Source organism: Artemia franciscana, chromosome 1 (genome assembly GCF_032884065.1).
Source record: "Artemia franciscana chromosome 1, ASM3288406v1, whole genome shotgun sequence".
Classification (NCBI taxonomy): domain Eukaryota; kingdom Metazoa; phylum Arthropoda; class Branchiopoda; order Anostraca; family Artemiidae; genus Artemia; species Artemia franciscana.
In genome coordinates this window covers 12236639-12253652 of record NC_088863.1, presented here as the reverse complement: position 1 = coordinate 12253652, position 17014 = coordinate 12236639, and the positions used below count along the sequence as shown (strand labels likewise).

At 36.0% G+C, this 17014-nt stretch overlaps 1 long non-coding RNA gene across 1 annotated transcript; it reads left to right on the top strand.

Annotated features, from left to right (window-relative positions):
* The first annotated feature begins 2430 nt into the window (after window positions 1-2430).
* Window positions 2431-15770, top strand: LOC136038799 (uncharacterized). Its single transcript, XR_010620311.1, has 3 exons — window positions 2431-2543; window positions 13921-14042; window positions 15724-15770. It is a non-coding gene; the product is annotated as an uncharacterized LOC136038799 (long non-coding RNA).
* Window positions 15771-17014: the final 1244 nt, after the last annotated feature.

Here is a 17014-nt window from a genome sequence, read left to right as displayed (position 1 = left end):
AGAGGAAAGATTTCTTGATAACAGTTTTTAAATTATCTAACACTACATTAAGTGATAAGTGATACATTGTCGCAAAATCGAAAGACTCAATTCTTTTATCTGAAACCATTGTTACAGAATCTATCACCTGCAGTGAATATATATATATATATATTTATATACTAGCTGTTGGGGTGGCGCTTCGCGCCACCCCAACACCTAGTTGGTGGGGGCGCTTCGCGCCCCCCCCAAGCCCCCCCGCGCGCGTAAGTCGTTACGCGCCATAATAGTTACGCGCCATTGTAGTTGTGTCCCTATGTCCCACCTGTGAATATAGATATATATATATATATATGGTTTTAACTACGTAAAACTTGCGAATATACAACATTCTTTGCTGTCCCATTGTCTTTGCATATAAATAGATTGTCAGGTTTACCGACTCTTGAACATGCAACATATAATGGTCCATGGGAAAACAATCTGTATTCAGATCTATACCTCATGATTCTAATGATTGCCCTTGAGCTTTGTTGATGGTGATTGCTAATCGACCATTCCTGTCCCGGTGTCCCGGTCGTCATTTACATCCCCCTGTTTCCCCCGGTGTCCCGGTCTGTATATACATTCGTTTTTTAGTTTTGTTTTTCTCCTTTATTTTTTTCCTTTTTTTTTCTTTTTTAGCTTATTTAGATTTTTAGATTTTTTAGTTTTTTTTATTAGTTTTTAGTTTTTATTTCTTTTTAGTTTTTTTGTCCCGGTCGTCATTTATATCCCCCTGTTTCCCCCGGTGTCCCCGTTGTAGTTGTGTCCCTGTGTCCCGGTCGTTATTTATATTCCCTGTGTCCCGGTCGTCATTTGTATCCCGGTGTACCTTTTTGTAGTTTTTACCTTCTTTTTAGTTTTGTTAATTTTTTTTTTTACTTGTGTCCTGGTCGTCATTTATACTCCCTGTGTCCCGGTGCTTTGTTGATTGCTAATCGAACATTCCTTTTGTCCTGGTCGTCATTTATATCCCCCTGTTTCCCCGGTGTCCTCGTTGTAGTTGTGTCCCTGTGTCCCGGTCGTTATTTATATTCCCTGTGTCCCGGTCGTCATTTGTATCCCGGTGTACCGGTCCTGTATATACATTCGTTTTTTAGTTTTGTTTTTCTCCTTTATTTTTTTCCTTTTTTTTCTTTTTTAGTTTATTTAGATTTTTAGATTTTTTAGTTTCTTTATTAGTTTTTAGTTTTTTTTTCTTTTTAGTTTTTTTGTAGTTTTTACCTTCTTTTTAGTTTTGTTAATTTTTTTTTTTACTTGTGTCCTGGTCGTCATTTATACTCCCTGTGTCCCGGTGCTTTGTTGATTGCTAATCGAACATTCCTTTTGTCCTGGTCGCTTTCTCTTTGAGTGTCGTCATTTATTTTTTCTTTTTTAGTTCTTTTAGTTTTTACCTTTTTTAGTTTTTTTTTAGTTTTTAGTTTTTTTAGTTTTTTACCTTTTTTTTAGTTTTTTTAGTTTTTTAGCTTTTTTATTTTTTTTATTAGTTTTTAGTTTTTTTGTAGTTTTTGCCTTTTTTTTAGTTTTTTTAGTTTTTTAGCTTTTTTATTAGTTTTTAGTTTTTTTTGTAGTTTTTGCCTTTTTTTAGTTTTTTCAGTTTTGACGTCACCTGATCCAGTTTTTTCAGGTGACGTCACCTGATCCACGATCCACAGATCCACAGACAACTTATTTTTATATATATAGATAGTTTTTTTTTTTTTACTTATGTCCTGGTCGTCATTTATACTCCCTGTGTCCCGGTGCTTTGTTGATTGCTAATCGAACATTCCTTTTGTCCTGGTCGCTTTCTCTTTGAGTGTCGTCATTTATTAGTTTTTTCCTTTTTTTTTAGTTTTTTATTGGTTTTTACCTTTATTTTAGCTTATTTTTCAGTTTTTTTCCTTTTTTTTAGTTTTTTTTTATTTTTTATTTTTTTTAGTTTTTTACCTTTTTTTAGTTTTTTTAGTTTTTTTAGTTTTTTAGCTTTTTTACTTTTTTTATTAGTTTTTAGTTTTTTTTTGTAGTTTTTGCCTTTTTTTAGTTTTTTCAGTTTTTTTTTTAGTTTTTTATTGGTTTTTACCTTTATAGTTTTTTTAGTTTTTTAGCTTTTTTATTTTTTTTATTAGTTTTTAGTTTTTTTTGTAGTTTTTGCCTTTTTTTAGTTTTTTCAGTTTTGACGTCACCTAATCCAGTTTTTTCAGGTGACGTCACCTGACACATCCATCCATCCATCCACAGACAGACAGACAACTTATTTTTATATATATAGATATATATATATATATATATATATATATATATATATTATATATATATATATATATATATATATTGTTTGTCTTTCATTAATAGTTTCTTTTTCTCTTCAAAAGTGAGAAACCAAAATGGCGTGAAGTGGAAATTTTTTAAGCTAGTTCAAATTGATGTTGTTCCTATTTTTTAGATTCCAGATCCACCAAAGAAACCCTATTCAACATTTATGTTATATTCGATGGCTCAACAAAAGAAAATACGGGAGGAGAAATCCAGACTCTGACCTTGTGAGTTTTTTTTTTGTCAAATTAATATCTTTTTCTACCATACTTAAGAGATGTAATACTTTAAAAAGCAATTTTAACCTTTTCGATATTTGGGAGTTAAAGTTTCATTGTCTTTTTTGATCAAATTCGACCAACCACGGATCCTCAATATCCCAAGATAATGAATAGTCCCTTGGGAGAATCCACTTTTGGACCCTTTTCCTTGAGATGGTCAGCCAATGCAGGGCCTTAAAAATTATTTGAAGGTAACAGATCCGCTTAAAGAATAGTTAAAATGTATTTAAAATAAAACTATTTTATATGAAACAATTTCCTGCTACCAGAAAAATTAAATTTGTTGAGACTAGAAATGAAAGCGTACGGTGGCCATGACATGCTTGATGCTTAATGATGTTTTTTGTCTTTGGTATATATTGTAATCTGGTAAATTTTAGTTTTGGTAAATTTGGTAATTTTCACTGTTCATAGTAACCATTTGTAGTTGATATTAACAGTTTTTGCTTGTTAGAATTCATCCTGGACCCACTACTATCTCCCCTGCAAAACCACCTATATACGGTTATATATACCATCTCCCTGTAGGCCGGTACTTGATCTTCGCCGATCTGATTTTCTTCGATCTGAAATTACGAAGTACAATTTACTTTCATTTAAAAGCACCAGCATTTTTCTTTATTTCTTTATCATGACTTGTCGTAGAAAGGTAGGATTTTTATAAACAAGCTATTTGTGCCTCTAGTACCTACAAAAAGGTTGAAATGATGTTAAAAATGGTTAAAATGACTCAAAAAGCTGAACTACTTGTCCAGAGATGCTGAATCTGTTTGTAGTATTTGTATGTGGTCAATGATGTTCCTTTTCTAAGTATTTGTATTAGAAAAATAAAGGTTTTGAGTACCAATAATGTATGCAGTTGAAAGGAACATGGAGATTTCAACTCTAGTCGTTCGGTACTTTGAAGCCTGAGTAATGGATTAACTTTAATTTTAAAAGCTAAACTACACACCTTCATCAACCAAAGTGACAGTAATAGTGTCACTCTGGTCAAAGTGACAGTAATAGTGTCACTCTGGTCAAAGTGACAGTAATAGTGTCGTCTGTTTGATGGTGGCCGTTTGGCTCGGTTGTAGCGGAAGGTAGCATCGAGTAAAGAACCAACTATGACCCATTATTGCCAAAAATTTCGAAAAAAACTTGTTTAAAAAAAACTTGCTAGTGAAAAAAATGCCATGTGTAGCTGATTCAGGAATGGTAACTATTGTCTTGATTAGTCTTAATAGAAAAGTTTGACGTGAAAACAAATTTTTGAGAATTTGGAGGGGGGAGCCTGAAACCCAGTGGCGTGAATTCGTCAAAATCCTGGGGGTTGGGGGCAAAGCTGGAGCTAATTTTCCCAAATCAAGTGAAAATAGTAGTGAAAACTGAAAAATGATCAATGTATTACCATAAAGGCAAAGATTTGCTACAGAAAAGGCAAAATGCGGGAGATAGTCTTATGCCGATTTTGATTAAACCCCTGTATCAGAAAGCTGATAAGAGTGAGTGTGGTAATTATAGAGGCATTAGCCTGGTTTCTGTAGGTAGCAAGTTACTTAGAATGATGATACTCTTTCAAACAGTTTATGGTGACGAACTGTAGTAAGGAGTGACCCGGATCAATAGTAACCTAAACTCTAAAAAATGGAATGTTGATACTAATAGTTACAGCAAAAGAATCGCATTTTAATGCTGATTTTAAATATATATGTTTCATCAAGCTTAGTCTTACTCATCAAAAGTTACGAGCCTGAGAATATTTGCCTTATTTTAGAAAATAGGGGGAAACATCCCCTAAAAGTCAAACAATCTTAAGGAAAATCACACCATCAGATTCAGCGTATCAGAGAACCCTACCGTAGAAGTTTCAAGCTTCTATCTACAAAAATGTGGAATTTCGCATTTTTGCCAGAAGACAGATCACGGATGCGTGTTTATTTGTTTTATGGCACTTGGTATTAACCAAGTGACATATAGCAATCGCAAATTCTGTCTGTCTTTCTGTCTGTCGGTCCCGGTTTTGCTACTCTAGGCATTTCCAGCTAAGCTAGGACGAAGAAATTTGGCAGGCATATCAGGGACCGGACCAGATTAAATTAGAAATAGTCGTTTTCCCGATTTGACCATCTGGGGGGAGTGGAGGGCCGGTTAATTCGGAAAAAATAGAAAAAATGAAGTATTTTTAACTTACGATCGGTTGATCAGATCTTAATGAAATTTGATGTTTGGAAGGATATATTGTCTCAGAGCTCTTATTTTTAAATCACGCCTGGATCTGGTGACAATGGGGGAGGGAGTTGGGAGGGGGAAACCTAAAATCTTGGAAAACACTTAGAGTGGAGGGATCGGGATGAAACTTGGTGGGAAAAGTAAGCACAAGTCCTAGATACATGATTGACATAACCAGAACGGATCCGCTCTCTTTGGGATAGTTGGGGGGGTTAATTCTGAAAAATTAGAAAAAATGAGGTATTTAGCTTACGAACGGGTGATTGGATCTCAATGAAATTCGATATTTAGAAGAATATCGTGTCTCAAAGCTGTTATTTGAAATCCCTACCGGTTCGGTGACATTGGGGGGAGTTGTTTTTTTGGAGGGGGGACCTAAAATCACGGAAAACGCTTAGAGTGGAGGGATCGGGGTGAAACTTGGTGGGAAAAATAAGCAGAAGCCTTAGATACGTGATTGACATAATTGGAATGGATCTGCTCTATTTGGGGGAATTGGGAGGGGGGGGGCTAATTCTGAAAAATTAGAAAAAATGAAGTATTTTTAACTTACGAAGGAGTGATCGGATCTCAAATCTCTTGTCTTAAATCTCAACCGGATCCAGCGTCGTTGGGGGGGGGGAAATCTTAGAAAATACTTAAAGTGGAGAGAACAGGATGAAACTGGATGGGAAGAATCAAAATAAGTCAAAGATACGTGACTGACATAACTGGACTGGATCCCGTCTCTTTGGTAGAGTTGGGGGGGGGGGGATTTGTAAAAATGAGGTAATTGTAACTTACGAACGGGTGATCAGATCTTAATGAAATTTGATATTCAGAAGGATTTTGTGCTTTAAAGCTCTTATTTTAAATTCCGACCAGATCATGTGACATTGGGGGGGGGGGGGGGGGGAATTGGAAGGAGAAACCGGAATTCTTGGAAAACGTGAAAATTGAGGTATTTTTATCTTACAAATAAGTGATTGAATCTTAATGAAACTTGATATATAGAAGGTTTTTATGTCTCAGATGCTCCATTTTCGACTCGAATTGGATCCGGAGACATAGCGGACTGGAGGAGGGAAACAGAAATCTTGGAAAACGCTCAGAGTGGAGAGATCGGGATGAAACTTGATGGGAATATAAGCACAAGTTCTAGATGCGTGATTGACATAATTGGAACGGACCCGTTCTCTTTGGAGGAGCTGGGGGGGGGGGGTGGTTAATTTGGAAAAAATTAGAAAAATTGAGGTATTTTTAACTTACGAACGGGTGACCGGATCTTAATGAAATTTGATATTTAGAAGGAATCCATGTCTCAGGGACCTTATTTCAAATCCCGACCAGATCTGTTGACATTGGGGGAGTTGGAGGGGGAAATCAGAAATCTTGGAAAACGCTTTGAGTGGAGGAATCGGGATTAAGCTTGGTGGATAGAATAAGCAAATGTCGTAGATACGTGATTGACGTAACTGTACTGGATTCGCTCTCTTTGGGGGAGTTGGGGGGAGGGGTTCAGTGCTTTGGCGAGTTTGGTGCTTCTGGACGTGCTAGGACGATGAAAATTTGTAGCCGTGTCAGGGAGCTGCACAAATTGACTTGATAAAGACGTTTTTCCGGATTCGACCATCTGGGGGGCTAAAGGAAGAGGAAAAATTAGAAAAGGTGAGGTATTTATAACTTACTAGTCAATCATCGGATCTTAATGAATCTTGATATTTATAAAGGACATCGTGACTCAGAGCTCTTATTTCAAATCCCTACCGGCAATAAGCCTCTGATATTCTTTTATATCAATCTATTGATTCTTAGAATTTTGCTAGAGCTCATACCATATGAGCTCTTGGCTCTTAGCTCTTCTGGCCTCGTCACAAGTGCCATATGAGCTCTTGTTTTGTTCTGTTTTTTCCCCATGGATGATCGTATCGACTCAGTCCTAGAATGGTCCTAGAAGGTCCTAGAATGTCGCGAGAGGGCTCATTCTAATGGAAATTAGAAGTTTTAATGCCCTTTTTAAGTGACCAAAAAAATTAGAGGGCACCTAGACTCCCTCCCACGCTCATTTCCCCCCCCCCCCAAAGTCAACGGATCAAAATTCTGAGCTAACCGTTTTATTCACTATAGCCGAAAAACCTTATAACAATGTCTTTGGGACGACTTACTCCCCCACAGTCCCCGTGGGAGGGGCTATTAGTTACAAACTTTGAGCAGTACTTACATATAATAATGGTTATTGGGAAGTGTACAGACGTTTTCAGGGGATATTTTTTTTTTTGGGGGGGGGGGGGAGAAGTTGAGGGGTGGTTATGTGGGAGGATCTTTCCACGGAGCAATTTTTCATTGGGGAAGAGAATTTCAATGAAGGGGGTGCAGAATTTTCTAGCATTAGGCTATTTTAAAAAAACAAAAAAAAACAAATATGAAAAGTTTTTTCAACTGAAAGTAAGGAGCAGCAGTAAAACTTAAAACGAACAGAAATTATTACGCATATGAGGGGTTCAACTCCTTGTAATACTTTGCTCTTTACGCTAAAGTATTTTTTGTAATTTCAACTATTTATTCTATGGCCTTTGTGATTCAGGGGTCACTCTTAAGGAAATTGAAGCATTGGAGAGGGGGTAAACCCCTCATATACGTAATAAAAACATACGAATATAGAAGTTCGTTACGTAAGTTAATTCGTAAGTTACGCATATTTTTTACTAACGAAAACTTTTGTAAAAAATAAAAGTTCAAGTTGCCTTTTTAAGTTATCAAAAATTGGAGGGCAACTAGGCCTCCTTCCACTGCTTTTTTCTGGAAATCTTCCGATTAAAACTATGAGAAAGCCATTTAGCCAAAAATAACTAATATGCACATTTCCTTTTAATTATTTATGTGCGGAGAGCCAAAATCAAGACATGCATTAATTCAAAACGTTCAGAAATTAAATTAAAAAAAAACAAGTTTTTTAACTGAAAGTAAGGAGCGACATTAAAACTTAAAACGAACAGAAATTACTCCGTTTTTTAATAGACTTAGAGATGTTGTAGACAAAGTTTGAAGAGAAGAAGAGTGCATTTTAAGGAAGGGTAGAGGACGCATTGAGTAAGTTTTCACTCTTAGATTAATAACTGAGCACTGCCATAGTCATAAAACACCTTTAGTCGTCAGTTTTATAGATTATTAGCAAGCCTTTGATATGGCTGATAAAAAAAAAACTGTATCGAAGGTCTTTTCCTTGTATGGTATACCAGACCAATGTTGTGCCAAGTACTTCTTTTTTTATTTAATTACAAGTACCAAGTACTCAGAATTTTTTTTACTTAAGTACAAGTATTAAGTACTTCTCTAAAAATCTACTTAAGTGATAAGTACTTTTGAAAAAGTACTTCAGTACTTAAGTAATCAAGTATTTCGATTTTACTTCAGTATTGAAGTACTCAAGTACTAGTGTTTTACTTATAGTAAATAACATGCAATAACAGCTTTTCAGAAAAACCGACAGTCTTCTTGAAAAAAAATCAACTGGTTTCACGAAAAAGCGAATTTTACTTCAGTTAAGATATAAAAAAAAGAATGTACAAAGAAAATTCATTACATTATAACTTAACTTAATTTCTTGCTTGCTCCTTGCAACAGCGGAAGCTTTTCGAACATATTATCTCCGAGCATGTTTCTTTTTGGAGTAAAAATTTCACCACCCACCGAAAAAAGTCATTCTGCAGGTGCAGAGGAAGGAATGATACAGTTGTGGTTCCTGAAAACTTTCATTACCCTAGGATACACTTTAAGCACAGATAGTTCCTTTCGCCTCTCATTCAATTGTGACAAAACCTCTAGCCGTGAAACCGTGGGTTTCACGGCCACGGTTGCCAGAATTATCACGTATTGTTTCTTCATCAGTCAAGATCAAAGTATTCCTTTGCTACCTTTATCAGCCTCGTCAGTACTTCTGAAATCTTCGACCTTTTTTGCTTCGTCCACTAATAGTTCAACTGCTACATCCTTCTGGTTATCAGGAAACCTCTTCAATTTGAAGAAAGGATGACTTGCAGTGGCAATAACAAAGTCTCTTGCGTGAAGAACTCTCTCGTCCAGGATCGTGAGGAATCTTTTTTCGAGACCCACAAGTAGAGCATATACCTATGGCTGGCTGACTATAGGCAATCTTTCAGATTTTTGAGCTTCCTTTCAAGCGATTTGATTGTAGGATAAATAGTACCAAAGTAGTATGTTTCCTCCCCCTGAAGAATGTCCAATGCCACTGCAACTAGCTCCATAATTTTCATGTATTCTTCAAGAATTTCAACATCAGGAGATGGGTTTTTGCAAAGCATCACATACATCAGCAAGCTGTCCAATTTTGTGACAATCAATCAAATTTTGACACTGTCATACGTCGAGTTCCAACTGGTTACTACAGGTCTTATAAGCAGTTTGTCATATACCTGTTTCACAGTATCAGCAGCTTTTGAACTCTTATTCACTGCATCCCAGAGAGCAATTCACTTTGGGAAAGCGGCGTGGTACTACCTCTTATACGCAACATCACATAGGGCTGTACCCGCATCGGTGGATGCAAGAAGGTTAAGTGTGTTGTTGACACACCTGAAGTGTGGGGGAAGTTGGAAATACTCTGGGTTGTCATGAGAATCGAGTATGTCTCCAACGTTTGTAAAATAGATGAGCCATTCTGGCCTGTTTCATCCTCATTTTCTTCATCACTGATTTGAACACGTTCATCAGAAACCATCAGATATTCCCTGAATGCCTCACTAAAGTTAGAGGCGTTATCGGTCAAAACCCCTCGTACCTTTCTATCAACTGCAATTTTGTACCTGGCAAATACGCCATTATGTTTTTCAGCAATTCTGTCATAAGTGTGTGAGCCTTGAACCGAGAACAAGCAAGGGCATAAGATTTCCTTTTCAAATGCTTGTTGAGCAAGTGTGCAGTCATTCCTAAGTAGCTTTTGTTGTTGGCAGACCAAATGTCTGCTGTCAACGACATGTTGCTTCATTTTGCTTCAATTTTCGCATTCTTCCTGGAAGCTTTGCATAAGGTGCAAGACCTGTTATCAGATTTTTGAACGACGGCTTCTCAACAGTGTACAGGGGTCGCATCTCATCCACAATATAGTCCAGTACCAAAGAATTCACTTTTGACTGTGTCAGTTTCAACGGTCTTACAGTAAAGGAATCTCCCTTAACATGTCGCATTGGCTCTGTATCATGCCAGTATTATTTTTCTGTGCCATGAAGAAAGTACGTGAGTTCTTAAGCACACTTAAGTACTTCAATTTTTACTTAAGTATAAGTATTAAGTACATTAGCAATTCTCTACTTAAGTAGAGTACAAGTACTCAGATATTTTACTTAAGTACTTTTACTTAAGTATTTCCCTACACTGTACCAAACAAATACATCAAAGTGATTTTCAGAATAATATATTTGCGGTTAAAGTAGGAAATGAGGTTAGCAGCTGGTTTCGTATTAAATCAGGAGTTAAGCAGGGTTGTGTTCTATCTTCATTTATATGGATCATTTAATGGGCTTCTTGGTGGACATTTTTAGAAAGACAGGAAAAGTAATGGGAGAACACGGAATTAAAGGAAGTAAAAATTTCCTGGACTTAGAATATTTTGATGATTTAAGCATCCTAGATGAAAGTTTGAGCAAAATGAATGAACTTTTGGAGGTATTGCGAGTTGAGGGTTGTGTGCTAGGACAGGTTTGAAAGAAGACTAATTTCCTAAGGTTAGGAATGAGTGAAGATGAAAAGGTGACGTTGGGTAACGAAAAGAATGATCAACTGGGCAGCTTCACTTACCTTGGTAGCATTATTAGTAAAGGCGTAAAGATCCGGTGACGTTGGGGAAGTTGGGGGGGGGGAACCTAAATCTTGGGAAACGCTTAGAGTGGAGGGATAGGTATGAAACTTGGTAGTAAAAATAATCATAAGTCCTAGATACGTGATCGACATAACCGGAACAGATCCGCTCTCTTCGGAGGAGATGGGGTGAGAAGGGTTACTCTGAAAATAAAAAAGAGGTATTTTTAACTTACGAAGGAGTGATCGGATTCTAATGAAATTTGATGTTTGGAAGGGCATCGTGAATCAGAGCTCTAATTTCAAATCCCGACCGGATTCGGTGACAATGGGGGATTTTTGGGGAACCTAAATCTCGGAAAACACTTACAGTGGAGGGATCGGGATAAAACTTGATTGACTTGAAAAGTAATCATAAATCCTCAATACGGGACTGACATAAGCGGAACGGATCTACTCTCTTTGGGGGAGTTGGGGGAGAGGAGGGTTAATTCTAAAAAATTAGAAAAAATGAGGTATTTTTAACTTACGAAAGAGTGATCGTATCTTAATGAAATTTCATATTTAGAAGGACCTCGAAACTCAGATCTCATATTTGAAATCCCGACCGGATCCGATGAAGGGGAAGTTAGGGGGGAGGGTGCGGAACCTAAAATCTTGGAAAACGCTTAGAGTGGAGGGATCGGGATGAAACTTGATGGAAAAATAAGCGCAAGTCCTAGATACGGGATTGACAAAACCGGACGGATCTGCTCTCTTTGGGGGAGTTGAATTGGGAGGAGGAGGGTTAATTAAAAAAAAATAGAAAAAATGAGGTATTTTTAAATTACGAAAGAGTAATCGTATCTTAATGACATTTCATATTTAGAAGGACCATGAAACTCAGATCTCTCATTTGAAATTCCGACCGGATCCAGTGTCATTAGGGGGGGGGGGGGACCGGAAATCTTGGAAAACGCTTAAAGCGGAGAGATCAGGATGAAACTTGGTGGAAAGAATAAGCACAAGTTCAAGATGGGTGACTGACATAACCGGACCGGACCCGCTCTCTTTGGTGGAGTTGGGGGAGGGGGAGTAATTCGGAAAAATTAGAAAAACGAGGTATTTGTAATTTACGAATGGGTGATCAGATCTTAATGAAATTTGATATCTAAAAGGATCTTGTGCTTTAGAATTCTCATTTTAAATCCCGACCAGATCAGGTGACATTGAAGGGAGTTGGAGGGGAAACCAGAATTCTTGGAAAACGTGAAAATTGAGGTATCTTACGAATGGGTGATCGGATCTTAATGAAACTTGATATGTAGAAGAATCTCATGTCTCAGATGCTCCATTTTCAATTTGAATCGGATCCGGGGACATAGAGAGTTGGAGGGGGGAAACAGAAATCTTGGAAACCGGAAATCTTGGAAGATGCTTAGAGTGGAAAGATGGTGATTAAACTTGATGGATAAAATAAGCACAAGTTATAGATATGAGATTGACATAATTGGTACGGATCCGTTCTCTTTGGGGGAGCTCGGGGTCGTTAATTTGGAAAAATTTGAAAAATTTAGGTTGATATTTAGAAGGAACTCATCTCTCAGATTTCTTATTACAAATCACGACCAGATCTGTTGACACTGGGGGGAGTCGGAGGGGAAAACCGGAAATCATGGAAAACGCTTATAAATGTTGTAGATACGTGATTGACGTAACCGAACTGGATTCGCTCTCTTTAGGGGAGTTAGGTGGTGGGGTTCAGTGCTTTGGCGAGTTAGGTGCTTCTGGACGTGCTAGGACGTTGAAAATTGGTAGGCATGTCAAGGAGCTGTACAAATTAACTTGTTAAAGTCGTTTTCCCCGATTTGACCATCTTGGGGGCTGAAGGGAGAGGAAAAATTAGAAAAATGGGGGTATTTTTAACCTAGAGTAGGTGATCGGATCTTAATGAATTTTGATATTTAGAAGGACCTTGTGACTCAGAGCTCTTATTTTAAATCCCGACCGGCATTAAGCCTCTGATTTTCCTTTTAAAACAATCTATTGATTCTTAGAATTTTGCTAGAGCTCATGCCATATGAGCTCTTGGCTCTTCGCTCTTCCGACCTCGTCACAAGTGCCATATGAGCTCTTAGCTCTTGCTTCACAGTTGAAAAAGTCGGAAGGAAAATAAATCGGTGAACCAATATTAGAGTATTGGAAGCTACAGTGATGACATTAGTCCAATATGGTTCTGAACGATGGGCGATCCGAAAAAAAAAACAACGAATTTTTCCTAGATGTTTTCCAGAGAAATTGCCTACGGATTATTTTGGGTACCCGACTGAGTGATAGTATTTAAAAAAATAAAAAAGACAAACAGTGTGGTTCAATCCCGCTGTCTAGGGCTATAATGAGAGAAAAGTTAAGTCGCCGAGGGCACGTTTTGCCGAAAAAAGTCGACAGATTGCCAAAGGTTGTCCTTTTTGGCCAACCGTCAAGGTCTAAACGGATAACAGGTCGTTCATGGCAAGCGTGGGTGGATTTCGTCAGAAAAGATTTAAGGGAAATTGGAACTTTGTGGGAGGTTCTAAAGAGGGATGTTTTGACTAGATTCAGATGGAGAAGGAGCGTACGTAGCTGTATTGGCCTAAGGTGACTAGGTGTTGCGGTGAGTTGACTCCGCAGCACCAGTGGTGCTCCACCGGTGAGTGGTGCTCAAGACTTTAATTTAAATATTGTGTTTTGTTAATTACAAAGGCGACTAGATGTAGCAATTTCTTTTAAACTAAGCCATTAAACAGCTCTCTATGATGTTCCAATGCCCCGCTAGTAGCAGAGAAAAAAAAGGGACGTCAGTGCTTCCAATGTAAAGGGACTGTTTCCTACCCTGGGTTTTGGGCCAATGTTATTCCAATTGTGTTCTTTTTGTTTCGATCCGGCTTCTTTTTTAGGGGGGTTTTATACTATTTTGGTTATCACGTGATGTGGTTCGTCCTTTAATAGGCTGCAGTAACCACAATGCTCGTTTTTTGATTATTTGAATTCGAAAATGGCAGTTTTGACGCCCAGCAATGCATGCAATTGAAAAAAAAAATATGAATATATCAACTCTTCCTCCAATAAGTACCAAAGAATTTGACTGGGTAAGAACTGGATTTAAAACGCTGCATATCCTCTTATTTTGTGTTCTTGTCTCTCCTGAAGAAATTCCTTGGAAGTAGGGTATTATTAGGAAGGAAGTAGGTAATATTAGGCTCATGTACCTTTGGTTGTAAAAGTCCTTGTGTTGTTACGTTACTTAAATTATTATTATTGAATTTGTCTTTTTGATATTTCTTTGTTTCGTGCTTTCAAGGGGGCTATTGGGAAGATTGTGGGTGAATCATATCAAAGTCTGTCTGAAAAAAAGAAAAAGAAGCTCGGAGAACGGCACCAGCAGCTCATGGATGAATATCATAAAGACTGTGAGGAGTATTTGTAAGTGTTTTTCTTTTATTCTTCTTCTTCTGAATGCTAATTCTCTAAAAACGTCATAAATTTATTAAATTTTCTATGTAAATATGCAACCCTATTCAAAACCATTTTAATTGTATTATAAAATGTGTCGTCCATTTATTAAAATTGCGCTTGAGAAAATAGAAAGAGAGGAAAGTCAACTTGTTTGTCTCTCAGGAAATAAAGTCTAGCGCCATCTAGCTTTACCTAGGAACATCGTATAGTGTAATATGAAAATCGCTAGTTGTTTTGCTTTACATTGGGCTGATGGAAAGAGCCATTTTTGCCCAAAGTGACATTTGTGTCCATATTATTTAGTGATGATAGATATACCCTCCCAGTCTGATGAAGGTTATTTTGTTGTTTTAAGTTCAACCATTTCTTATTTGTATTGTAAAATTTTTGATGGTTTGTTTAATTGCATTTGTTGTTCTCATCAGAAAAAAAAATATTTTTTTTTTGAAAAAATAACTGTAACCGAAATAAATAAACCCCTCCATTCTTGGGGCATTTTGAAAATGAAGATTTTTCATATTCTTACTATTTTATAATATTCTTTTTTGAAACATTGGCGAAAAAAAACAGACAGTAGCGTAAGGAGTGTGAGTATGAGGGGGGGTGACAACCCTGCTTATGTATAGTTTATGAATGTTGTAAGTTTTAATGTCGTTCTTTACTTTCATTCAAAAAAGATCTTTGGCCGGAGCGGTGTTTCGGGAAGGAATGTTTTACTTTTTTATTGGAGATTTGTTAGAAAAAATAGTTATTCTGGGAAATGACCCCCTTGCACCCTTGTTTGCCTCGGTACAGCTAATCTCAAATTGAGAGTATATTTATATGTTTTTCGATATTTTTAAGCCAATTAGCTGTTCTAGTATTTTTCTCTCAGCAGCAATCTGGCCTTGTTTTGGCCGAAATATCTGTTCTGCATCACAAAATGATAGAAATTAGAACTTGCTGATGTTGCTTGTGCTGATGTGCTTGCTTGTTCTGATGTGGAGCTAGTAGGTTCCATAATTCTTGTCAGTAAAATTTGGGAAAAGTTAAAAATTTTGTTTTTACACCTAGGAACCTTAAAACTCTGAAATGGTTCTTAGTTATGCTGAATATATGCTGCAATAAGTTTCAGTTACTGGTATTAAAGCAGTCGAGATTAAAGTGAATCAAGTGAATGCAATTACTTTATCTCATTCTAGTGTAATTATGCCGCAAACATAATATTTACATAGCACAAATATATATTCAGATATGTATACAGTAATGTTCTGAACACAATATGTACCTTTTTAGAACTGTTGGACCTCTGGTGATCTGTTGCCGGAAGTTTTGCCCATTTTTTAGTGAACGAATGGGTTTTCGAGTAGCGACATGCTGGACGCTCGACAATGTGCTTTGTATTTTTTACTGTTATTGATTTTACCGTTATTTACCTTGTATTTTTTTACCGTTAATTATTTATCATGTAAATTTATCAGGGTTATTTTTTTTTTTTTTTTTAATTTGTTCAAGATAAGATATTGCGTCGGAGATTCTAGGGAAAACTCTTGAAATGGGTGTTATCTATAATCTGTCCCTATTTGGACACAAAGTGATCAGTTTAATCGATCTGCTTTTTAAGAAACGTTACAGCACTATTTTCTTGTCTAATGCAAACTTTTTCTAGATCGAAATATCCGCAAATGATTCCTGTCTTACGTGGAGAACGAAAGGTAAGGACATTCTGCATTTTTTTTTTTTTTTTTTTTTTTTTTTTTTTTTTTTTTTTTTTTTTTTTTTTTTTTTTTTTTTTACCAAATGCAAGAAGAATATTATAAAGTAGGTTAGAATATTTTATTTAAACAAAAATATACATACAATCTTGTAAAATAGCACGCACGCCCTGTGGCATACTTAAGCGCTGCAAATCAAGAACAAACGTTTGTTCTTAACTGGGTTACAGCTACGACTGCAATCATCATAAATTCTTATTTGTCGTTTTTTCCGTTTTTTTTTTTCAAATACCAAAGAAAAGTATTTTTCAATGAAAGTACTCTGAAAGCTATTTCTCAGAATCTAGGGGGATGAGGGCTGATAAAGGCCCCTTTTACATTGACACTACTAAGTTAACCTCTAACGTATTAGGAGGTTAGTATTCTATTTTTAGAAATATTAGAAAGATTGTCCTATAAGCTTCAATTGATATAATACATTGTAGAGTAGTTAGATTTTGATTAGATTAACAATAATGATCTTGTTAAAGTTTGACCAAACCATGTTGTTTATAGTAACTTTTCATGGAATAACATTATAGCTATAATAAATAGCATGTTCCCACATGTACCTTTTAGGCTCTGAATTTCTTTCTACTATGTATATTTAATAAGTAATAATGTTTAATATTTTCATATATATTTAATAATAATTTATAACATTAATACACATATTAATATATATTTATATATATATATATATATATATATATAATATATATATATATATTATATATATATATATATATATATATATATATATATTCACTTTGGAAAAATAAAAACTGACAAGATTGGAGTTTAACAATAGAAAAATGTTTTTTTGTTTTTTTAATACACAATTACTACAAATCATGCCTTTAATTAGGGGATACGATTGTCAAACATGTGATTACGCTTCGACTGCGTATGTTGACAGGCGGAGAAAAGAAAGTCAAGCTGAAAATCAAGTGTATTTAAAATGCTGTTTCTTCGTTAAAGTGTTGTATATTTTGCAGTGAGGGCTAAAGAAAGGACAAATGAAAATGAGAAAAGATTAGTAACACCAAGGTATTTAAACAGATCAACATTGTAGTCCAAGATTATTCAAATAAAGAGAGAACCCACCCGTAACCACTGATAACTAGTACTGTAAAATAATATTTTGTACATACATTTATTTAAATTAAAAATAAATAGTTCTTTTTAATTAAGTAGTTTATTGTT